The following is a 25,596-nucleotide window of genomic DNA, read 5'->3' on the forward strand; positions in this document are numbered from 1 at the left end:
GTTTTAGATTTGCAATGATTGTCATCCTTTGAGGACTGTCCTGTTAATTCATTAGAGGGCATACATCTGTTTCAGGTCTGTATTACAGGCCCACTGTTTTGTTTCAAACTTTAAATTGCATGGTCAGTTTATAATTTAACCTCTACAATGTCCCACGGAAATCCTGGGGGCATACATCTGTTTTAGATTTGCAATTCCTGTAACCCTTTGAGGCTTGTGCTAGGAAAACTTGGGGCTACATCTGTTTTAGGTTTGCAATACTGGGCCATTGTTTTGTTTCAAACTTTTCATTGCATTGTCAGTTTATAATTTAACCTATACTGTGTCCCAGGGAAACCCTGGGGGCATACATCTGTTTTAGATTTGCAATCCCTGTCACCCTTTGAGGCTTGTCCTAGGAACACTTGGGGCCACATCTGTTTTAGGTTTGCAATACTGGGCTATTGTTTAGTTTCAAACTTTTAATTGCATTGTCAGTTTATAATTTAACCTCTACTGTGTCACAGGGAAATCCTGGGGGCATACATCTGTTTTAGATTTGCAATGCCAGTCACCCTTTGAGGTTTGTCCTGGGAACACTTGGGGCCACATCTGTTTTAGGTTTGCAATACTGGGCCATTGTTTTGTTTCGAACTTTTAATTGCATGGCCAGTTTCTAATTTAACCTCTACTGAGCCCCCTTTGATGGCTGCCCTAGAAAAGTACTGTGGGGTGTACATCTGTTTTAGATTTGCAATGTATGTCACCCTTTGAGACCAGTCTTGGGAACACTTAGGGCTTCATCTGTTTTAGCTATGCCTTTCTAAATTGATAGGCTGGCTCTAACAAAAGCATAATTTGACCACCCTCTCTTTTTGGATTAGCCAACAGTGAGGAGGTCTGGCCTGCCCGCCCATTTCGCAGCACTGTGAGGGGTCACCCAAGCAGCCACTTGGTCCTGAATGTCTGACATGTCCAGACCTGTCCTCTTAGGCTCTGAAACTGCTTGCACAACACCAAGGCCTTCATTTTACACAGCCCATAGACCAATACCCAGGGGCTAGGACCCTGGCACATGGCTAACACGTGACACCATGAGGTCACAAACCACCCTGGCTAGGACCCTGGCACATGGCTAACACGTGACACCATGAGGTCACAAACCACGTGACACCTCTACACCTACGTAAGTTCTGGGGCGGGCTCTCTGGGGGCACCGCAAGTTCCAATAACGGAAGTGACGTCACTTCCGGTGCGGGATAACTGTCACTTCACAGTTGATGAGGAAAGGTATCCCCTCCTACTACTGCGGGGGTCGGGCACAGCAGAAAGCATGCCATTACTGCTGCCGTGATCCCCACCGATGCCCTACGCCTCGGCTGACTTTCACAGGCTGCATCACTCACCAGCAGATCTAGCCACCCTGCCTCCACCAGGAGATGCATCGCCTCTGCGACCTTTGCCTCAGAAGACCTTACACTAGCCATAAGTAAGTAAGCTGGACTACTAACCAGACGCTAACTACCACTGTATCAAACGCACCAAAAGATCTACAAAAACAAAAAAGCTCTACAAACTGCTAAAAGTAAGCATGTCACAACTATAAAATGGTTGGCTGGTAGCAGGAAAAGGCCGAGTATATACCACTGGGCTACCTAATAGCCCAATACAAGCCCAAATACTGCAGCAGGCGCTGGACTGCTCCATTCCCCAAACTGGGGGGCCAGACCTCCATGTGGTCGGCTGCCCCTCAAGACCCCATTCTGGTGCAGTGCAGAGCCAATCCCCTTTTTTTGCACGGGCAGGGCATAAAGTGTATTCATTTAACCCGATATTTCTCTAAGCTAGAGCTTTATTTTCAAATACTGCGCCTTCCAAATGGCATGCAAGATTCGCCTCTGTCTGTGCTCTGCTGCCTAAAATAAAGCACTAACTCAGAGAAATATTTTGTTAGATGAATTCACCCTATGGCCCATAAAACAGGTGTTCGGCTCAGCGCAGCACCAGCAAAGTCCTTCATGATATGGCCCCTGGTTCAAATTAGATTTAAAATGATTTTGTGTTTATATTTCAAACGAAGTGATGATAAAAACCATGAAAGACATTTAAAACGCATTGCAGACAAATACATATCTTCATAGAAAAATTGATTCTGACCTGATGCAGGCAGGAATAATGGTTTTATTTAAGCTGTCATACCCTCCTAACATTGCCTCTGATTCAATAGAAATCAATGTGGAAAATACTTTCCCTCGGTTTATTTTCAAAATCTCCCACTTTCCCATTCTAAAAAGTTGGCATGTATGAAGAAACCCTGAAGGGACACGTTTGGGTCCTTCATGTCTCTGCAGAGGTGTTGTTGTGACTGTCAAGCAGGTTTTGTCATGCTGTGCTATTTGGAGATACCTGACTCAGTGAAGGAGGGGTTACAGAGTAAGGCAGACAAACAACATGTTTGATATGTACTTTCTTCCTTTCGTAGAGTTTTAGTGTGAGGAGAAATACTCTCTATTGGACAGTGGAAGATAAATATACCCCAACTCTTCACCAGCATGTTTCTTGCCTTCATTATTGCAATGGCCTCTGCACTGGACTTCCAAACAAATCACTATCCAAACTTCAAAGAACCATCTTGCTCATTGTCAGTTTGGCTTGAAAAAACACCTTTACTGACAGTCATTTTTAAAGGCCCCTTGTAAAGGAAAGAGCACAACTGAAAGTCATTTGTCTTGTCCACAAAGCCTTACACAGCTGAGTTCCGAATTACAGGGCACATTTACTAGGTTTTCAAGCAACGCAGGGTGGTACAAGATTTGCTACAATGAGAGCAGAGCAGTGCCGTTTTATTAAGATAGTGTGCTGTTTCGCTCGCCTCGTCTCCTGGCTTACTTTTAGCTGTCTTGCACCAACACACACCCTTGCACCGTAGTGCAAGGGTTGCGTATGACGTGAATCATCGGTTTTGTACTGGAAAGGTACACTTCCAGTACAAAATGAATGCTTAGGCATAGTTCAACATTTTCCCCAATTTGCTTGTGTGCTGCACAGTGCAACACACAAGCAAAACTGAAAAGTGTTGGGAAAAGAAAAATATTTTTTTTCTCAAACTTTACACCTGTCTCAGGAGGCGTTTGTTTTTGGTTCAAAGGCCTGCTTACTTTTTAATAGACAAAGGTTTGTATCAAAATTAATGGAATGCCTGCTTGAGGCAAAGTAGCGCAAAATAGCACAACATGCTAATTTTTATTACGTTAGGGCTACTTTCCAACACAAAGCAGGATTCGCACTGAAAAATTGCTCACAAAATTATACTTTGCACTCGTTTGCATCACTTTTGTGATGCAAGCCCAGTGCAAAGCGTTTATAAACCTGCCTTTATCTGCCAAAGTTGTTTGTATGTTATCTTCCCACCGGCTAGCTAATGTTTTCCAGTCTTACTTTACTGTTCATCATTTCATCTTGTCACAAGAAATTCAAAGGGATGACCTTCATATGCCAAGTTTATCCCTGTGGAACTCTGTACCCCTATGCATGCATATGAAATCTGGAATTCTCTAATTCCGGAGATCACTAAAAACCTATTTCTTCAAGCACACTTCTGTCTTCCCTCCCTGTGCTTGTCTCTATTCTTCTTTCCCTGCAGTCAGAGGCCTGAAACCGGTTTCTTCCCCTTCATCCTGCAGACACTTCACATTCAGCATACGTGGTTAATTAATGTTTTCAACTAATAGTGGCATTTGAGCTACAAATACCACTTTAAGAGACGGTCAACCATTATCTAGAGCTTAATCCATGTTCAATCTTCAGTAGAGCTGATCCAAGGCACACCTCCACAAGCTTTTTTTGCATTGCTGAACAAAGAAACAAAATAAGTGGGATAAATGTAAACTAAAATAACACTATAAGGCTAATGTCACCTAATGAGACAAGCTACTGATGAGCACCTTCTGGTTGGGATGAGAGGCCTCATATAATCAAGGCACTGTGGAGTCTCTGCACATAAAAAAAAAAAATCCCAATAATCCTATCTTTTTACATGCAGAAGGTCCAGCAGTCGTAAAGCTACTACTAGTAAAATACATTTGTGAATAGCAAATAATTGTAAACTTACACAATAATGTGAGTTTCCATTTGTGAATCAGGCCCTCAATTACTATAAAAAAAAGCAGTATGTGTGTTTCCGTAATTTCCCTTAAAAGTGTAAACTTACCCAAATGTGTTAGTTACCTTTGTTATTCAGCCCCCCTCTGTTTTATTAATGGTGCAACTGTCAGAGTTGATACTTTCTAGTGTTGTATTTTCTTTTGGAAATCTTGATATTGCACTCCTTGATGAATTGTAAAAAAATATTTAAACCTAAAGCATTGGTTGCCTTCTAAAATATCTCATCTATTGTTGCCCTACTGGAAACTTTATCATTTCAACAGAAACATCCTTCCTTCCTTAAAGTTCCTTGATGATGACTTCACCACTGAAGGGCCATTGGTTGACCAAACAAATGTCAATCTCAACCATTGTTAATGTCAATCGGCTAAATACGAAGATCCCCATTGGTATACATGGCTTACACTGGAAGTCGCAATGGTTACCCCCTGCTGTGCTGTCACCAGAGGAAGCACTCACTTCCTGTTGTTTCACCGCCTCACCTGGGTATATGATGAGGGTAATGGAAGTGAGTGGCAGAAAACCAAGCTTTTGGAGGGCAGGTCATGTTATGTATGGTCCCTCATTTCTACCTTCTTCCTGCATATATATTGAAAGCAGAGGAATATGAACCGGGGAATCCATATATAAAATATATAACATCTCTCATTGCCTATCTAAAGTTCCTCAGAGCCCCTCCATGAAAAACATCCGTTATTCACAATTACCAGTCTATGGGGGTCATTCTGACCCGCCGCCCGCCTGGCGGGAACCGCCAAATGGCCGCTCCTGACTTTCCCGCTGGGCCGGCGGGTGCCCGCCAAGGGAGCGCCCGCCGGCCCAGCGGGAAAGGCCCTGCAACACAGAGGCCGGTGTTGCAGGGGTGCGACGGGTGCAGTTGCACCCGTCGCGATTTTCACTGTCTGCTATGCAGACAGTGAAAATCATGCTGGGGCCCTGTTAGGGGGTCCCTGCACTGCCCATGCCAGTGGCATGGGCAGTGCAGGTGCCCCCAGGGGCCCCACGACAACCGTTCCCGCCATCCTGTTCCTGGCGGTCAAAACCGCCAGAAATAGGCTGGCGGGAAGGGGGTCGGAATCCCCATGGCGGCGCTGCTTGCAGCGCCGCCATGGAGGTTCAGCCCAGCCAGGGGAAATCTGTCGGGAAACTGCCGGATGCCCTTTTCAGAATGGGCACTGAAGCACCGCCAGCCTGTGCTTCTGTTGCCCGCGGCCCTGGCGGTCTTAGACCGCCAGGGTCGGAATGAGGGCCTATATGTTGATGGCAACCAAAGCTTCTCATTGCTCAACATCTTCACTGACAACTTGCACTCCTCCCTGTTCATTGGCAATTGCTTAATCAAATAAATAATACATATTAATGCTTATCTCTTCAAAGACCTTGTCAGGGGCACAGAAAAAGCACAGCAACAGCACAACCAACACTGAGGCACCCATACAATAAAACACCATAACAAAACAACCCGTTAGTGCAACTCAAAAGCAACACAGTACTAACTGGGCACAGAGTTCCAGGATTGTGGCACGATCAAGCCTGTAGGTGATGATCACATGTCTTTCCTCCATTGTCGACAGGTCCACCAGCGGTCTTTACACCAGAGGATGCCACCATCTCCTCACATGTCCCAGACGACGGTGCCTATGAAGGACAACAGCGAGCACAGAGTCAACCAACTCAGAGGTACGTACCCACAGCTTACACAGAACACGAATCATGATCCGAAATTTGGCCTGCATGAGTGTTGAAGCAAGGCCTAAGTATGTGTGACGCAGTTAAAAATTAAGCCATGTGGGCCCCTGAAATGGCGTCTGCCTGACCTGTAAAGTGGGACAATGGGATGTGAGGTAACTGCGCTGGCGTTGTACACCGTCGCGGTAGGCGGTCGAAGACCGCGCCCAAATCTGCATTGGTTAACATTGGACCCTATGGGTCCCAGGAGCCAATAAAGATGTATGCCCGCGGTGACGGTACGCACTGCCGCAGACGTGACTGCCATTTTCTATCTGTTCAATCACTCGATACCTGATCTTCGACAAGAGAGGACCTATACTGCAAGTACTGCTGTGACCTCGGTCTGGAAGAGACAATAGCTCGTGCGTCTGGGGAAAGGGCCCCTGCCTTCACATCAGAGGAGTTGGAGGAACTCGTGGATGGGGTTTTTCCCCAGTACACGCTACTCTACGGTCCTCCAGACAAACAGGTAAGTACACTGGGAGCATGCTGTATGGGCTATGCCTGTGTGGAGTGGGGTGGATGAAAGATGGGGGGGGAGATTGAGGCGTGCATGAAACGACGGTGAGTGCATGTGCCACATGGCAAGGGTAGGGATGGGGGCCAATGACTGTGACGGTGCAGTTGGTAATAACTTTTCTTTTCCCCCTGTACAATTCCTGTAGGTCAGCGCCCACCAGAAAAAGGATATTTGGCGTGCCATCGCCAAGGAAGTCTGGACCCTGGGGGTCCACCACAGACGGAGCACCCACTGCCGGAAAAGTTGGAAGGACATTCGCCGCTGGAGGAAGAAGACGGCAGAGGCCCAGCTGGGGATGCCTCCCAACGTGGGAGGGGTGCCCGTCGCACCATGACCCCCCTGATGTTCAGGATCCTGGCGGTGGCGTACCCGGAGTTGGATGGGTGCTTTAGGGCATCACAGCAGCCACAAGGGGGTGAGAACACTCTCATTCTGCTGATTTTGCGCACAGTGGAGGTGTCTGGGTGGGGGAGGTGGGCTGTGGGTTTCCCTAGGCCAGGGCGAGTATGCTAGTTAGGTCCCCTTGTTCTGGCAGACCCTGTGGCACCCCAACCCACCTGTGTACAGTGCCAAGTACACCAAGTCAGGCTCCTGTGTCATCCATGTGTGCAGATGTTGGCCATAGCCTTGTGGGCCATGTCCCAGGGATTGAACAGTGGAGCCGAAGTGCGCGGCGTAGTGCAGGGGTCTTCTGTGTCTGTTGTGTCCGCCAATGGTAGCGGTAATGGATGCACTCAACATGTCTTTCTTCTGTCACCCCCCCTTTTTTGTGGTCTCCATGTTCTTGTGTGCATTAGCATCATCAGGCGGAGGAGCAGTGGCACTGGAGCAGGAGGGAGCTGCATCCCACATGGCCCTGGAGGATGAGACAACAGACTCGGAGTTCACCAGTGGGACAGAGGACGAGGGGAGCTCCACGGCGGGGACACAGACTCGTCCTCTGATGGGAGCTCCCTTATGGTGGCGGCAACATCTGTGCCCCCCGCATCTACAGGTACAGCTGCCACCCCCCCCACAAGCACTGCCCTCCCAGCAGCCCCTCAGCCTTTGCCCCGTGCCCGCTCACCCAGGAGGGTGGGCATCACCTTCGCCCCAGGCACCTCAGGCCCTGCCCCAGTCACCCCTGCTGCCCTCAGTGAGGAGGCCATTGACCTCCTCAGGTCCCTCACTGTTGGGCAGTCTACCATTTTGAATGCCATCCAGGGTGTAGAAAGGCAGTTGCAACAAACAAATGCATTCCTGGAGGGCATTCATTCTGGTCAGGCGGCCCTTCAGCGAGCTTTTCAGACTCTGGCCTCAGCACTTATGGCAGCCATTGTCCCTGTCTCTAGCCTTCCCTCTCCAACTTCCTCCACCCAGACCCAATCCCCTCTACCTCAGCCTATCCCAAGCACACCTTCAGACCAGCAGGCACACACGTCAACACAAAAGGGAAGCTCAGGCAAACATAAGCACCACACATCCCACAGGCACTCACGCAAGCATCACACACATGCAGACACACCAACATCCACTGCCTCCACTGTGTCCCCCTCCTCCTCATCTCCCTCCTCCCTCCCAGCATCATCTCCACTCACACCTGCATGCACTACATCTACAGCCACTACTTCCATCACCAGCACACCCACCACCATACCCCGCTCACGTGCAGTCACCACCCCCACTGCCATTTACACGTCCCATGTCCTCTCCCAGTGTGTCTGTGATGCCAACTCCCAAGATACACAAACGCAGGCACACACCCACTCAACAGCCATCCACCTCACGACAGCCTCCAGCGCATGCACCTTCACCCAAAGTCACCAAACGAACACCTCTTACAACCACAACCTCTTCCTCCACTCCCAAACCCCCTCCAGCTACCCGTCCCAGTGTTCCCAAGAAACTTTTCCTGTCCAACCTTGACCTCTTTCCCTCACCTCCCCCACCCCGTCCGTCTCCTAGGGTCTGACTTTCCAGGTCTCAACCTAGCACCTCAGCCACAACATCTCCGGGACCAGTGGTGCCTGTAGTTACCGGAATCTGGAGTGCACCGGCCACCAGGGCAGCCAGTGTGACACGGAGCTACAGCATGGACAGTCCCCCACCTGTCAAGTATCAAAAGTTGGCCAATGCCCAGCGGGAGAGGGGGAAGACTCCAGCCACCAAAGTCGCTCCCAGGGGTACAGGTGGGAGTGTGGAGTCAGCTGTGACACCTTCCAAGGTGGGGAAGGGCCACAAGAAAGTCAGCAAGTCTGGGAAGAGCAGCACGGCGGAGAAGACCGCCATCCTCCCCGCTGCCCAGGAGGCCACCGCCACCCACTCAGCTGCCCAGGAAGCCACTGCCAGCACCAGCCCCGCTGCCCAGGAGGCCACCGCCATCATCCCCGATGGAACAGTGGGCAACCCACCCACTGTAGAGACTTGAGAGACTGTGGTTTTGCACTCCCCAGGATGGAACAGTGGGCATGTGGCCCCCTTGTGGATTTGGCGTCGTGCACTCAACCGGCTGAGGTGCCCCCCCTTTCCCTTCCCCCTGAGGTGCCTGTTTTATTGCTATCTAATGCCCCTGCAGTGTTCTCTCTGTCATTTCGGGGATTGAGTGAGCGCCTCACTCATACCGTGTGGGCCCAGTGTTCCACGGACTTCAATTGAGCACTAAATGGACTACTATTCTTGGTGTATCTATTTGTTTATAGTGTATATATATATTTTTGCGTACTGGATTTTAATATATTACAATGGTTACCCTCATTTCCTTTTGTCCTTGCATTCTTCCCGGGGGGGGAGTTGGGGGGTGTAACTGTAATGTATCATGCTGTATTAGTGTGTGTGTTGTCGTGGGTGAGGGTGGGGGTGTTGCGTGTTGCGTGTGTGTGTCCCTGTTTTTTCCCTCCCCCCTCCCCTGTGTCGTAGGTGCAGTACTCACCGTGGTCTTTGCCGCCGGCGTTCATGCTCCTGGTAGAGGAGCAAGAAGATAAGGGCTGGCAGGATGTGGAGTTCGGGTTCCATGGCGTCCGGATTCCTCGTGGGGTGTGTTGAGGTGAGCGTTTTCCCTTCAGAGTCCTGTTTCCGCCGTGTTTTTGTCCGCAGTGAATCCGCCCCGGAAAAGGTGGCGGATTGGTAGGTTGTGATACTGTGGGCGGTACATTGTCCTCCGCCTGTCTGTTGGCGGTGACCGCCAAGCTGTTTGTTTGTACCGCCGTGGCGGTCGGAGTGTTAAAGTGGCTGTCTTTGTTGGCGGTTTCCGCCACAGTCGTAATTCCATTTTGTTTTCCGCCGGCCTCTTGGCGGTCTTACCGCCGCTTTAACACCGACCGCCAGGGTTGTATGTTTTGTGTAGCTGTGTAGGCGTGTTGCTTTGTGGGATGTTGTGTTATGTTGGCACATTGTTGCTCTTGTGGGTTGTGGTGTACTGAGTTCTTGTATTATCATTGTGTTACTGTGTTGTATTTTGCTGGTGTGTTGTATTGTGATATGCTGTGGGTTTATCGATGTGTTGTAGTTTAATTGGTGCACTCTTGTGTTGTTTATGTGTTTTACTGTATTGAACCACTGGGTGCTTTGGTGGTGTTGTAGTATTGTAATATGTTGCGTTGTATTCTAAATCAAATGCCTTCAGCTTACATATGACCATTCGTGCCATACGTTAGCACTGTCATTTTCAGCACAAAATAAATTGCGCAGGTGTTTGTAGGTGTGGGCACTGACATTCAATTATGGGACCAGGAGTTATTAACCACCAAGGAGCTGTAATACCACTGTCCTAAGACAGCTTATGTGACCCGGCGCCTGATGTCACACAGTGGAACTGGACGTCAGAGGCTCAAAGCTCTAGAGCGGGCAGCAGAACGTAGCGCTGTCCTCACAGAGGAGCCGGCTGCCAAGGTGATGAGCGCGCTGCCTTGACAACGGGTGGGCCACCCAGGTGGAGAGGGCGAGCAGGCGTTGGTCTGTGAAGTGGGCGTTAGGGTAGGGAGGGAGGGTAGGGAATGCAGCCACATAGAGCGGAAGTATAAAAAGGTAGCACACGCTGCCGCTGCATCTCGCAGGTGGGGGGGTCTCACCTGATTCAGACGAAGTGCGAGAAGTTTCAGCAGAAAGGACAACCGTTTTTTTCAAAATTATTTCAGGTACTGCGCTTCAAGAGGTGTTTCAGGTACTTTCAAACCTTTGTATTTTATCATTATGTAACGGTTGTGTTGATCTCTGTTTTTACAACAAACTAGAGCAGTCGAGGTGAGCAAGGGAGGATGCAGAAAGAGCTGGATGCCTGTTCTGTAGAAATAGCTCTTTAAATCCTCAGAGGATAATAATGATAATATGGGTTAAATACATGTTGCCACCATGACAACTGATGTTATAATTTCCAAAATAAATTAAATACATTGTATGAGGCCTGATCGTGTAGCATGCATGCCAACCGACCCCATCCAGACGGGAAACCCGATTTTTTAAACCAGAAATAGCTTTATTTTACCTGCCTTCCGATATCATCTGCTACAATATAGGTCAATAACGAAAATACATTCTCCACTTGCCAGTTGTAAAATGGTGGCATGTACGTTATAGCAAGCTGGCGGCAAACAATAAGATTCAAACCTTCAAGTACAAAAGCACTAAGGGGGTTATTACAACTTTGGAGGAGGTGTTAATCCGTCCCAAAAGTGACGGTAAAGTGACGGATATACCACCAGCCGTATTACGAGTCCATTATATCCTATGGAACTCGTAATACGGCTGGAGGTATATCCGTCACATTTGGGACGGATTAGCACCTCCTCCAAAGTTGTAATAACCCCCTAAATGTATTAACTCACGGAGCTGCATGGCGCATGACGCTGCGTGCGTAGGTAGCTTTTTTGTAGCTGCATTATCATGTAAATGAATTCTTCTTAGCTTGATTTCTTGAGAGGTAGTCCCACTGAATGCCTAAAACCCCAAGGTCTCCTTTGCTATTTGTATCTACAGATATGAAGAAACATCAGAGGTGAGGCCTGATTGTGCCTTTTCTTTTAAGTCATCAGCTTAAAACGTTTTGAATGTGAGGAATAGTTGAGGTTTTCTAGAAACATAGGGGGTCATTCCTACCACCACTTGGCCGCTCCGCGGTCAAAAGACCACGGAGGCCATTCTGGCTTTCCCGCTGGGCCGGCGGGCGCCCGCCAAGGGAGCGCCTGCCGGCCCAGCGGGAAAGGCCCTGCAACCCAGAAGCCGGCTCCGAATGGAGCTGGCGGTGTTGCAGGGGTGCAACGCGATTTTCACTGTCTGCTAAGCAGACAGTGAAAATCATGCTGGGGCCCCACAACACCCGTTCCCGCCATCCTGTTCCTGGCGGTAAAAACCGCCAGAAACAGGGTGGCGGGAAGGGGGTCGGAATCTCCATGGAGATTCAGCCCAGACAGGGGAAATCCGTCGGGAAACCGCCGGATCCCCTTTTCTGACCGCGGCTTTACTGCCGCGGTCAGAATGGGCAGGGAAGCACCGCCAGCCTGTTGGCGGTGCTTCCGTCATTTTAGCCCTGGCGGTCACGGACCGCCAGGGTTAGAATGACCCCCATAGTCCTTCTCTGCTCAAATATGTCTAAGACCTGAGTGACTTCTACATACAAAGTACTAAACTTTACTGAAAAAAAATTTCTTAAATTGAATGATCTTTGCTGCTGACGTCATTCATACAGTTCTAAATATCCACTGCAAACGAAGAAACCTGGACTGTAATTGATTATATTTGTGTTGGGCGAGGATTACTTTGAGGCTCAGTATTCGACAGTAGGCAAATAATTCAAAATTGCTGCTTCACTTAATTTGTAGAGTGTACATTCAGGGTCTGACTGGCCCGTAAGCTATTAAGCAGTGCCAGAAGGGCTGGTATGACTTTTAACTGTGTGGGTCGTTTTTAGGTCTTGCCTAAAACAAAATTTGCTCTGTCTGTTGCCAGTGATATTGTTATCTCACAGTGGGCTAAGAGCCCGCCCATTGCATACCATTGGTTGGCTTCCTTGTCACTCTCATTTGCTTGCTTATAAATCATTAGCTGTGTGGGCGTTTGTTAGACCTGACACGCAGGGATACTGGTTCCCCAAAATTTTTTGCTTTTTCTAGGAGGCTTTGATGATCCTGTTTGAGTGGCCCTAGGGCCCTGGGCACTTTCCCACTGTAAGTACAGTGGGAAAGCGCATGCACAACCTCCTTACATAAGTTGGGAAGTGGCACCTACCAGTATGTGCACGCTTCCATGTATATACTGGGCATGGCATGGCTGACCGATATGTGCACACTTGCCCATTGGTGTTTTCATGTATATGCTTAGCCTGGCATGGTTTACCTTTATGTGCACACTTACACATTGTGTGCTGCACATTGCCCCAGGAATCTTTTGTGCACAGGACTATTTACTTTCCTGGAAAGGAAAGGTGCACCCTTCCTGCATCTTGGCTGGCCTGGGCACACTGTTAGCTGCAGTGTGACACTCTGAATTGTGCTCTCCAAGTTCTTGTTGGCTTGTCCCCTGTTCTGTGTGGAGGTCTCAGGGACATCAAAGACCTCCTTCGAGAGACCTGCACCTTCTACCATGTCATCTGGAGAGAGGTACGATGCTATGTGTCTACATCGTCTGCTGGAGTCCATAGGGTAGCAGCAGTGTGAGCATAGAACTAAGAATTGTGCCTTAAGACCGTATTTGCCTGTTGTGGATCCTGCAAAGTACTGCCCGCATTCAAGGAGTGTGGCCCTTCATCGTGGGGCCATGTCACGCATAAGCAATTGTTTGGTAGTGAATGGATTACAGGTTGCAGGACACACCATGTCCTGCTGTTGTCGAGTGTGTTGCAATTCTCTTGTGTGACACACGACTGCATAATCATTGCGTGTGGTGTCAGTGTCACTGATTGTGACCCCCGGAGGTGAAAGCGTACCTGGAGCAGTGCCACATCCTCCTTCGAGCAGTACCACTGAGCTGGCATCTCTGTGTGTGTTACCGGATTGGTCTGATGCGGCTCAAGTCATCACACACCAGACGTTGTTCCTCATTCCAGGGAGTTATGGAACGGGAACTGGTTGTGTGTTCAGACGTGCTTGTGTTTTCAGAAGTACCTAGTGCAACTCAAGTCATTGCGCCAGGCGTGGCATCTCATTACCACAAGGTGGTGCAGTGGTAACCTTTCATGTGCAAGCGGGATTGTCTGGTGAGACTCAAGCCATTGTGGTCCAGATGTTGTGCCTCATTCCAAGGAGGCACGGCATTGGAATGTGTTGTGTGCAAATGGGATTGTCTGGTGCGACTCAAGTTATTGCGCACCTGATGTTGTGTCTCATTCCAGGGAGGAACATCATTGGTAACTTGTTGTGTGCAAGCAAGATTGTCTGGTGCGAGTCTAGCCATCCCGTGCCAGATGGTGTGCCTCATTCCAGGGAGGCACGGCATTAGTGACCTTTCGTGTACAACCGGAATTGTCTGGTGTGACTCAAGTCATTACACACCAGATGTTGGGCCTCATCCCAAGGACGCCCTGTATTGAACACTGTGTGTGCCTTCGGAAGTGTCTGGTGCAACTCAGGTCATCATGCACCAAACCGTGTGTCCATTCCAGGAGGGCACAGAATTTGGTAAACTATTTGTGTGCAGTTGAGATGCCTGGGGTGGCCCATGTCATCGGGCCCCAGACATGGTACCTCCTGTTCTAGGAGGTGCAGGATTGGTAATTATCTGTGAAGTGGGGTGTCTGGTGTGGCTGGGCACCCGAGTGAATAGTGTGTCCCAAAGTGACCCTCCCCCTTTGCTTTGCAGACGAGGGCCCATGCCGGACAGCAAGTGTGGAGACCCCTGAGTGAACTTCCCGAGTGGGGACCAAACTTCTTTTTGTCTACTGTTGCCTGATCAACCATTCTCTCTTTCTTCCCCTGTACCTTTACTCCGGGATCCTGACTAAGTGAAACCACCAGCCACAAGCAGCCTAGTGTCCTCGGAAAGGTTGCTTCATTTCTAACTCTGAGGGGGGCAGAAGTTGGTTGGATGGTAGAGGAAGGTTTGGGTCCAAGAGGGGTCTGCAAACTCATTTACACCTCACCTGCCGGCCGCCACAGCACTGCATTAGGGCACTGGAAGAGAGTGTGTGCGAATGCGGGTATTCTAGCATGACTAATGTCCATGTGAAATGAGAGTGTGGGAGCGAGTGTATGGGCTTGATTTCACCGCACAGTAGCATTGCCCTGCAAGTTGTTCACAATAGCAGTTGACATGGACATTTACTGGTGCAGCCTAGCCCGCAGAGCTATTTCCAAAGTGCTTTACTTCTCTGTATGTATACATTGCTGCACTCGTTGGGAACCGGGATGCATCCTACAACTATTTTATATTGAATTGGGCTGATCGCTGAGGTGGGCTTCATGATACCAATGCAGTAGTACCACATGTGGGTGAGGGGAGGGGAAGTATTGTTTTCCTCACATGCACATACTGCTGATGTCATATTAACGCTGTTGGGCCTCATAGTACTTTAGATCTTTCTGAATGTGATTTTTACCCAGATTTACATGATGTTCATATGGTGTTAATTCTTGTGTGTTGAATACAAACTTTGTTTACATACACCTCATGTGAAGGCTCAGTTGCGACGCTCAGTGACGATCAGTGTACTTATTGTGTGGGCATGCTGTGCCAATGCTTTACACATTGCCTCTGTAATAAGCTGTGTGCTAAGCTACACAAGGGTCCAAGGATGAGCGCAAGTTATAAAGTGAGTGTAATAACCCATCCATGACAGGAGTGGTAGGTTGTACCTCAGCCAACCAGAACATGCCACCTCCAACAGCTTTCTTTCCTCTTTGTGTGGTTGTCCTGTCCCTGGAGTGTGGACCCATTACTATGTCCTTTCACTACTCTGTTTTTCAAGTGCTACTATTTTCTTTCTGTTTAAGCATTCTATGAAAGTGCATGTTTTTTACTAATTTCTCCCATGTGTGCTTCTGTCTCCCCTCTGACACACTCCGTGTTCCTCTCTTTCTCACTGATCCCCGCATAACCTTCTTGCCCATGTGCTTTCTCCCTGCCAGCACCATGTTGCTCTTTCACCCATTCAATCCCTCCACCTGTGCTCCCGTGTTGCTCCCCTCTGTGAGAAAGTAGCCTCTTTCTAGCATGGTTACCCCCACTTTTGGCCTATTTGTGAGTGTGTGTCAGTGTGTTTTTATGTGTCACTGGGATCCTGCTAGACAAGACCCAAGTGCTCATAGATAAAAACCTATATGTCAGTATGTTTTGTCTGTCTCACTGGAATCCTGCTAGCCAGGACCCCAGTGCTCATAATTTGTGGCTTAATGTGTATGCCTGTGTAGTGGCTAACTGTGTCACTGAGGCTCTGCTAGCCAGAACCTCAGTGCTTATGCTCTCTCTGCTTTTAAATTTGTCACTGTAGGCCAGTGGCTTCATTTACCAATTTCAGTTGGCATACTGGACACCCCTTATAAGTCCCTGGCATATGGTACCTAGGTACCCAGGGCATTGGGGTTCCAGGATATCCATATGGGCTGCAGCATTTCTTTTTGCCACCCAAAGGGAGCTCACACAAACCCTTACACAGGACTGCCACTGCAGCCTACGCGAAATAGTGTACACACTATTTCACAGCCATTTTCACTGCACTTAAGTAACTTATAAGTCACCTATATGTCTAACCTTCACTTGTTGAAGGTTAGGTGCAAAGTTACTAAGTGTTAGGGCATCCTTGCACTAACCAAGGTGCCCCCACATAGTTCAGGGCCACTTCCCCAGACTATATGAGTGCGGGGACGCCATTACACGCGTGCACTACATATAGGTCAATAACTATATGTTGCTTCACAATGGTAACTCTGAATACGTCTATGTAACATGTCTAAGATCATGGAATTGTCCCCTCATTCCAAATCTGGTATTGGGGAGCCAATTCCATGCATCCTGGGGACTCCACCATGGACCCCCAGTACTGCCAAACCAGCTCTCTGAGGCTTGCACAGCAGCTACAGCTGCTGCCACCTCACAGACAGGTTCTGCCCTCCTGGGGTCTGGACAGCCGAGTCCCAAGAAGTCAGAACAAAGCATTTCCTCTGAGAGCAGGGTCTTCCACCCTATCCCTTTGGAAATAGGTGTTACAGGCTGGGGAGGAGTAGCCTCCCCAGCCTCTGGAAATGCTTTGAAGGGCACAGATGGTGCCCTCCTTGCATAAACCAGTCTACACTGGTTCAGGGACCCCTTCTCCCCTGCTCTGGCGGGAAACAGGACAAAGGAAAGGGGAGTGACCACTCCCCTGTCCATCACCCCCCCACCAGGGGTGTTGCCCAGAGCTCCTCCAGTGTGTCCCAGACTTCAGCCATTTTGCTTTGCAAGTTGTGGGGGCACTCTGGAGGGCTCTGAGTGGCCAGTGCCAGCAGGTGACGTCAGAGACCCCTCCTGATAGGTCCATACCGGATGAGGTAGCCCATCCCCCTCTCATGGCTATTTAGGGTCTCTCCTGTGGGTTCTCTTCAGATTCTGCTTGCAAGTTTCCTTTAGGAATCCTCTGCAACAACTTCAGCATCCTCTGACCTCGGATCAACCGCAGCCTGCTCCAAGAAACGCTGTAACTGCAACAAAGTGTCTACAAGAGACACTTTTCTTCAGCAACCTCAGCTCCAAGTCAGCAACTGCAACAGTTTCCATGGTGTACATGATCTGGGGATCCCCTGTCTTCATCCTGCACCAGAAGGACAAAAGACATCTCCAGTGGAGTGACAGAGTCACTCCCCTGCTCCAAGCAACTTCCAAGGCAAAAACCGGTACCCTAGGACTCCTCTCATGGCAACGAGCATTCTCCTAAGGACACAGAGGGTAGACATCATCGACATAGACTGTCCTGAGGTCCTGCTGACGCAATTTGGAGGAGGTAAGACCTTGCCCTCCCTTAGAACGACGGTACCCCTGTGTTTTGTGTCTTCTTCACCTCCTGAGGCCTTTGTGCACTCTTTGCAAAATTCCTTCATGCACATCCTGGCCCAGGTCCCCAGCACTCCATCCTGCGACGCTCAACTTGCTGAGTTGTTCTCCAACGGTGTGGGAAAGTCTTTTGTTGTGCTGCATCAACTGCGTTTTGCACCTCCTTTGAACCCGGATCCTACTGCTTCTGGGGGTGCTGGCTGGCATCCTGAGGGCTCTCTAAAGTGCTGAGAGCCCCCTCTTCCTCCTCCCACAGAGTTGAGGCCCCCAGGTCCCCCCTGGGTCCATTGAGTGCCATTTTGATGAAAAATTCACTTTTGCCATAGCCAAGGCTTGTTGGTGCTTTCCAACACGAAATCTCATCTGCAACTATCTTCATGCCGTGGGACATCTTTTACATCATGCAGAAACCTGCTGGCATCTTCCTAGGGTGCATTTCTGCAGTCTTCAACCAACCAGGGACTCTTCTTTTGCACCCTCCTCTGGGTTGGCAGGGGCTCCTGTCCTTCCTGGAACTTCTTTCGACTTCTGGACTTGGTCCCCTTCCTTTGCAGATCTTCAGGTCCAATAATCCAGCAGTTGTTCTTTGCAGACTTGGTTGGCTGCTGCAAAATCCCCAAAACGAGGTGTAGTGTGTCCTAAGGAAACTTGCAGTACTTTACTCCTGCTTTTCTGGGCTCTGGGGTGGGGTAATTTACTTACCTTTACTGTATTCTTACTCTCCCCGCCATTTTGCACACACTACACTTGTCTAGGGAGGAATTCGTGATTCACATTCCACTTTTTCAGTATATGGTTTGTGTTGTCCCAAGACCTATTTTCTCCCATTGCATTCTATAGGATTTCCTACTGTTTGTATTGTTCTATGACTATTTATTTGTCTACTTTTGGTGTCTAGTGTATATATTGTGTATTATACTTACCTCCAGAAAGAGTATTGTCTCTAAGATATTTTTGGTAGTATGTCACCCATATAAATTCCTTTATTTTTGGTAACACTGATAGTGTCTTTACTTGTGTATAAGTACAATGTAACTACTGTATAAGTGGTATTGCATGAGCTTTGCATGTCTCCTAGTTCAGCCTAAGCTGCTCTGCTATAGCTACCTCTATCAACCTAAGCTGCTAGAACACTACTACATTTCACTAATAAGGGACAACTGGGCCTGGTATAGGGTGTAAGTACCCATGGTACCCACTACAAACCAGGCCAGCCTCCTACACCCTCATCCGTGCCCCATGTTGCATCCACCTCTTGTCCTCTAAGTTGCTTATGTCCCCAACCAGCACACCGCATGTTGGTTCCTCCCACCGCCTTTCAAGCACAAAGAATGCTTTTGTACATTTTGTTTCATTTTAGTTACAGATTCTGCTCAGATTAGTAACTAAAAGAACAAAATAGTGCCAGGCTTTGTCAAAAGATTTTTAAAATTCTTTAGCTAAGTGGCACAGCATTAGGCAGCTGTGCTGCATGGCAAAAACAACTGATAAAGCCAAAAGGTTAGAAAGGCATGACCTATCGGCTTTGCCAATGCTTGTCAAGCTTCCACGTTCTTGCTTGTATCCCTGGTAGCAGCACAGCTGTAAGGAGACAAGGAGTGATTAGCTGTTTGGCACTAGTGATGCAATAAAGAAGACGTATTTCACATCCAATTTGTACTATCTTTACTACATATAAAAGTTCAAAACTGCCACAATTTGCACATGTAGCCCACTTTTTTAGCTATCTGATTCACTAATGGAGGCTACTTTTAATTTGGTGCCCGGGTCTATTTTCTGTACCAACTCGATCCTGAATTCAGTCATACTCTAAGCAAATGTCAAACTTTGTGGGTTAAGACAACGATTTTGACGGATAGAAATGTAGCTCCAAACAAAAGGTAAAGGTGAAGACATTTTTGTCAGGATTTGAAAATATAGGTGCATATTTCTACTTTTTGATGCAAAACTGCGCTAATGCGGTTTTGCATCAAAAAGTTTAGCGCCGGTTTGCACCATTCTACAGCGGCAGTGTGGTGCCATATTTAAGGAATGGTGCAAGTCGGCGCTAAGCCTGGGCTAGCGTAAAGAAAAAAAAAACTCTAGCCGTGTTAGGGGGGCGATATGGAAAAAGGAGGTTGTGAGACAGAAAATTACGTTAGGCTAGTCAGCGGCAAAAATAATGCGCCTAAACAGCCTAGCGTCATTCCCTGACACACAACCACCCAAAAATGACTACTGTCTTAGTAAAGACAGGAGTCATAACCACCACCCCAATGGCCAGCACAGGGGACCAGTGTCCTCTGTGCATGGCCATTACACCCAGTGCTAGGCAGGGGGCCCATGTAAGGGCCCCCAACAGCACTTAAAATTAAATATAAAAAATACTTACCCTACTCACCTGGGATGGGCCCCTCACCCCATCCTCTGGTGTCCCTCTGGTGTGGGTGGGGGTGTTCCTCGGGTTTGGGGTGGGCACCTGTGGACCCATTCCATGGAGTTGGCCATGGAAATGGGTCTACAGGTACCTTAACGCCTGGACTGACCAAGGTGTTAAATAATGATGTTAAGCAAACTTAACTTCATTATTTGGGTCCGCCTCCTACCCGTGCGTCATTTTAGCACAGGGGGATAAATATGGCGCTAAGACAGTAGCATAATTTTTTGGACAGGAACGCCTATCTTGCACCTCATGGGCGCAAGGTGGGTTCAGACATCCAAAAAGTGACACAAACTCCAATATTTTGACACTAGATGGTTCTAGCGTCAAATATAAATAAGGAGTTCAGTTTGCACCGTTTTAGTGTAAAAATAAATTAAGATAAAACGGCTGAAACTAAGTATAAATATGCCCTATGGTACCCAGAAAAGAAGAGAAGATACTTTTTGAAAAATATGGCACAGTTACTTAAAATTCTCTGTGTAATATTTTATGTTTATAGAGTGTCCGAACAGCGGGTCTCTCAACAATGATTTTTAAGGACGGTTTATACTTTAAAGTACTTTTATGTAGTGTTTCTTCTTTCATGCTGTTACTCTGTTACATCTTCTAGCATGGCAATAGTCCGGGAAAGTGGCCTAATTTTGGATATTTATCACTTTAAATTCCGGTCAAAATAAAAATAATAGACATGATAACAAGGGAGGGAGAAGTTTTTAAAAAAGGAACCTTTTATTACATGGTAACTTTTTCCAATTGTCTAATGACAGTTTCATACTACCACAAAGCAGGCAGTAGGTAGTGGCTTTCGAGGTGCCATGTTTCACCACTTAAGCAGCCTACCACCACCACCACCACACAACTTACAGCAGAAAGTCAGGCCTGTACTATTCATTGCTGTTAGACAACCCAACGTACAAGGGATTGTGACTTACTTACAGGGAAACCCTTCCTCAATTAAGGAGACATCCAGTGCTTAATTTGAGCCTGTGGCACTCATATTGGGTGACTAGCCCTTTTTTTTCCTTCCTAGCATCTGACCCAGAGCAAGGGAGAGAAAACACACAAGGGAGACGGTGGCAGGAAGAGAACGATGGAAAATGATAAATAAATAAATCAGGGATGAAAAAGAGCCTGAAAGAATGAGATAAAGGGACATGAAGTGTGTGATGGTAAATGAAGGAGGCATGAGGTGGAATCAATATTACCGCTGGGAATTGGGCACCCCAACATTAAATAAAATAAAAACTTTAGGCCCATAACGTATTATTTTACAACTGAAGCACTAGGGAGCTGAAAGTTCTATGAACCCAATAAACAGAATAATGAACAAACAGGTGCGATCAGTGCCAAAACATCGGGATCAGTGGCATACTACTCTAACATTGTAGTAGCTGGAGCGCATATGTTCAGATGTCAGCCAATAAGGGGTTTTAAAATATAGAACACAAACAGGATAGTGTCTCCTGTCTTTAACTGGTCTTTCGCCCTCCGTCTGGATAGAAGGATCAGTGGTTTTAGGGCCTGCTGCAGATATCAGAGTGAGACTTGTAGGTCACACTGTCAGATCTTGGCAACAATAAAATAACCTTCCATACTTGTGAAGTTAAAATAAATGTGTCCCATTCCTTTGGGAAGCATAACATCTTTTATTCTGTCGCCAAAATATGTTTCTGCCCATGGTGTACATTATATGAATACTTGGAACGAATGTGTGAAAGAGGGAGTTAAATATTCTGAAAGACCATTAACAAAGAGCCGATGTCTAACGAGTGGGAAGTCTTTGGTGAACTGATCCATTAATGTCGCAGGAGATCTCAGACCATCTCTGTGCATTCCATCAGGAGCGTGTGATAGTTCTATATATTGGAGGGTGGATTTGCAGACACTCCTGGAAAAAGTGTGTAATTCTACACAATATAATGTTTCTCCTACAAATTACTAGGATTTTATATTTTTCAGAGAATCACATCGTTACTGTCAAGTATTCATAGAATTTTGCTATTTACATAGCGTCAGGTGTATACTCATACTGATCTAAACATACTCCTCCATATTGTCCTCAGGGGCATAATCTGCATGAGTTTGTGTGCACATTTAGGGGCAGATTTAAGATCCCCTAGTGTCACCAGACCGTCACTTTTCGTGACGCTCCGGTTGCGCTAACCTCTGCTCCATATTTACATAGAGGTGTAACACCACTTTTTGTGGCTTTACACCTCATTGTAAATTTGGGCCCCTTCAATGCAGTTTTCTGCGTCAGAGGGTCGTGCAATGGGTGTTGCAGTAGGCATTCCACCACAACACCAGTTGCTTTTGATGCTGCCCCAGATTTACGAGTAACTGTAAACCTGTGGCAGCACCAAAAATGTACGCCACCCAAGGGGTGGCGTTAGCATGGCAAAACAAGGAGAAATGCTGTTATTCCTCTTCTTATTTTGCTTTTTCATGTGTGCTGCAGATTTCAACACACAGAGAAAGAGTAAAATGCCATGGGTAATTCTTTATGTGCAGTAAGGTGTCCCTTCCTGCACATAAACAATCATTCCAAAATGACGCTTTGGTACTTTTATGTGTGCGATCGCCTTTATAGATTGTTTATGTGCAGGAAGGTTTATCTTCCTGCACATAAACAATCTATCCCCTCAACGCAGACACCCTTGCACTATAGGCAGCTTAATCCAGCACCGGAGAAGGGGTGCACCGTACCGTATTCCTGTAAATACGGCGCATCCCTACGTTTCAAAAGTGGTGTAGTCAGGTGCTGCTATTTTTGGTGCAGCACGGCGCTGCACAACTTTTGAATAAATAAGGGCCTTCTTTTTTACTTTTTCATGTGGCATAAACCTCATTTTAGTTGTGCATGCTGCAGAGATGGTGCTCCTCGCTTACTATCCTGCAACTGCACATAGCAACTCCTATGGTTGCTGGTGTGTAGTAGTTGCCACAGATTACCATCCTTTACTCTGGGAGCTCACCCCTTTCAGGGCAGACCGAGATACAAAGAGGTAAAATACCATCACTCATGATGACTGACTGTCCAAACATAGAATAGCTGCCTTACTGACTGATCCAAAATGTGAGAGACAATTAGATTGTGTAATGTCTTCAAGGGAACTCTATGTATTTTTTAATCATAACCAGGGGCGGCTCCTCCCCTTTGGAGGGGGAGCATTGCCCCCTTCCAACTCCTCCCCCCCCAGCAGCAGCAGGAGCTGCAAATCCTTATGCTTATTATTGTTTTATTTTTAAAGGGGCGGGGCCATGGGGTTGACGTGCAGTGAGAGGAGTGCACATTGCACTCCCTCAGTGAGCATTTATGTTTGGCTCATGCGCACAATGGCTCTCTCCAACCCGGCACTGTGTTGCTGGGTTGGAGAGAGCAAGCCCAGAGCCTGAGTCTGTGTTGGAGCGCCCAGGCAGGGCACTCCAGCCAATCATAATGCTGCTTTGAGCAGCATCATGATTGGTGCATGGCAGGCTGGGAGCATGGAGTGCAGCGGAGAGCGGCAGGGAGGCACCAAGGTTCAGGTACGTTTTTTTCCTAGTCGCCAGCCGCAACTGATCATAACATAGGCTCTGGCAGACTGCTGAAGCTGTTTTTATGCCAATTCTATTCACGTCCTGGAAAAGGTCATTGTTTGACCACAGTTCAGTATCAAGTGCAAGTCCATTAGAATTATTCAGAACAAACTTATTAATGGTCCTTGAAATGCCCTCTCTGGTGCCAACCAGCACACAAAAACATAACATAACATACATTGTTTGGAAAGTCTCCTTTACGAAGACAGTTGGATGGAGCATAGTTCGCCAAGTGGTCAAGTTCTATCCACCTGCATGCTACACAAGGTCTCCAAAACCAAGAGGCGACTCAGGGTCAACAAATTGTGTTCACATCGTTGTGCATAATGCTTAAACAACGCTTACTTTTTTGCTGCCTGAGGGCCAGATTCTTTAAATAATTTAGAAATCTTCACTCGTATGGCTAATGCATGGCTTGAGAGTTTTTTAAATTCACAAAGTTATCCAAGCGTTCTTTCACAGATGGTGACAGTTGCGGATCTCCAAATGTGCGGGTGCACATGTGAAAATACCTTTGCATTTATTTCCTTGGGGAAAATATTTTTTCTCTTTTGGGACATTGTCTATTTAATCCCACCCTTTAAAGGTATCTTAATCCTCTTTTTCACATGAGAATAGCTCAGACAATTTCAGAAAAAGAATTAGTCCTGGGGAGGTTTGTGAATATACACAAACTGGAGAGTTGGCAGGTGATCCCAAACTTACCTTGACAACCCCTTCCTTAAACAGCCTCTCTTTGCCCTGGTAGGAGATCTACCTACTGGAATAATAAACCATGCAGGAATAATATTATACCGGGGTAAATCAATTTATGAGTGCAAATTCTCCCCTTATGATTTCCTCGCAGTTGCAGGCCAAGTAACGTGCACGTGTAAAATGTACTTCTACTCCGCAATGGCTCGGTAACTTGGTTGTGTACGTACTTAACAAGCACTTCTACCTTGCTTCAAGGAAATCTGCAAAGAAGGCCAAGCCTCAGTGATTCATTCAGGACTATAAAATTTCGCTCTGCAACATTTTTTCTTCATAAAAAGATACATCAATTGTTTGTGATGCCACACAAACCTGGTTGTTTCCCCTTAACTAGCTATTCTTTAGCACCGCCCTAATCTTAACTTTTAAACTCTAAATGGACACTCCCTAGCTGACCATGTTGCTTTACTCCATAAAATTGATCGTATTCATTCAGAAATTTTCAAGATCTTAGATTTTTATTCTAACCAGGCACCCCTATGACGATGGCAGTCCTTTTCAAGTAGGCAGTCCAAGTATAACCTTTGTACTACATGCTCAACGATGACATCAAAGTCTGAGAGTGGTGACGCAACATGCCCCATCTAAGCCAGCCATTACTGAGGGGCTAGTTCAGTCAGAGTCTCAGATGAACTGACATCCAATTAAGAAAGTAAAAAAAAAATCAGTGAATGTGTACATCACCACCATCTCCATCTAAAGTAGTCCAATTTAGAATTTTGACTGCTTATCGATCATACTTGATTTGTTATTGTGCAAAATTAATATGTTTTTTCATTGATCAGTGGATACAATTTTTACATTGTTCTCCCAAGTGAAAACATGACAGCTATGTGAACCTCCTGAGCTCAGACAACACTAGCTGTCAACAAGAGATTGGATTTTCACTGATAACAATGGAGCGTCTTTATGAATTCATTAGGCTGGCTAAAAGTGTAAATGTGGATTCAAGCTTCTCTTTAAATTTTCATTAAGAGTTTTAACTTGTCTTGTATTCATTAACAACAAAGGCCGCTGCATCAATAAGTTGAGGGTGAACTAAAATCTTCGAAGATATTTCAATGCAATTATAGTCTTAGGTATAGATCAGAATGAAATGAGGCATGTCCTACCTCGTCTGGTTAGCCCCCTGATCCAACTTTTCTAGAGACCCTGAAGCCTATGCCTGACTAAGCTCAAGACTATAAGTTTTACCTCAATGATGACGCTACTTGAAATGCCATACGTGGGAGGGGCTTAGCCGGCAGCCTGACCAAATGCCAGGCCATGTAAACATAATCTGCTAGGCATATAGGCCCTCATTACAACCCTGGCAGTCGGTGTTAAAGCTGCGGTAATACCGGCAACAGGCCGGCAGAAACAAAAGTGGAATCACGACCATGGCGGAAACCGCCAACATAGACAGCCACTTTAACACTCTGACTGCCACGGCGGTAGAAACAAACACTGTGACAGTACCGCCAACAGACAGGCGGAGGACAAAGTACCACCCACCCTATCACAACAGGCCTATCCGCCA

At 47.2% G+C, this 25,596-nt stretch overlaps 1 long non-coding RNA gene across 1 annotated transcript in view; it reads left to right on the top strand.

Annotated features, from left to right (window-relative positions):
• The first annotated feature begins 10,428 nt into the window (after positions 1-10,428).
• Positions 10,429-25,596, top strand: part of LOC138285385 (uncharacterized) — a 105,329-nt gene continuing 90,161 nt past the window's right edge. Inside the window, exon 1 of the long non-coding RNA XR_011201588.1 lies at positions 10,429-10,506. This is a non-coding gene — a long non-coding RNA (uncharacterized lncRNA). The remainder of the gene's footprint in view (positions 10,507-25,596) is intronic.

Source organism: Pleurodeles waltl, chromosome 1_1 (assembly GCF_031143425.1).
Source record: "Pleurodeles waltl isolate 20211129_DDA chromosome 1_1, aPleWal1.hap1.20221129, whole genome shotgun sequence".
NCBI classification, from domain to species: Eukaryota; Metazoa; Chordata; class Amphibia; order Caudata; family Salamandridae; genus Pleurodeles; species Pleurodeles waltl.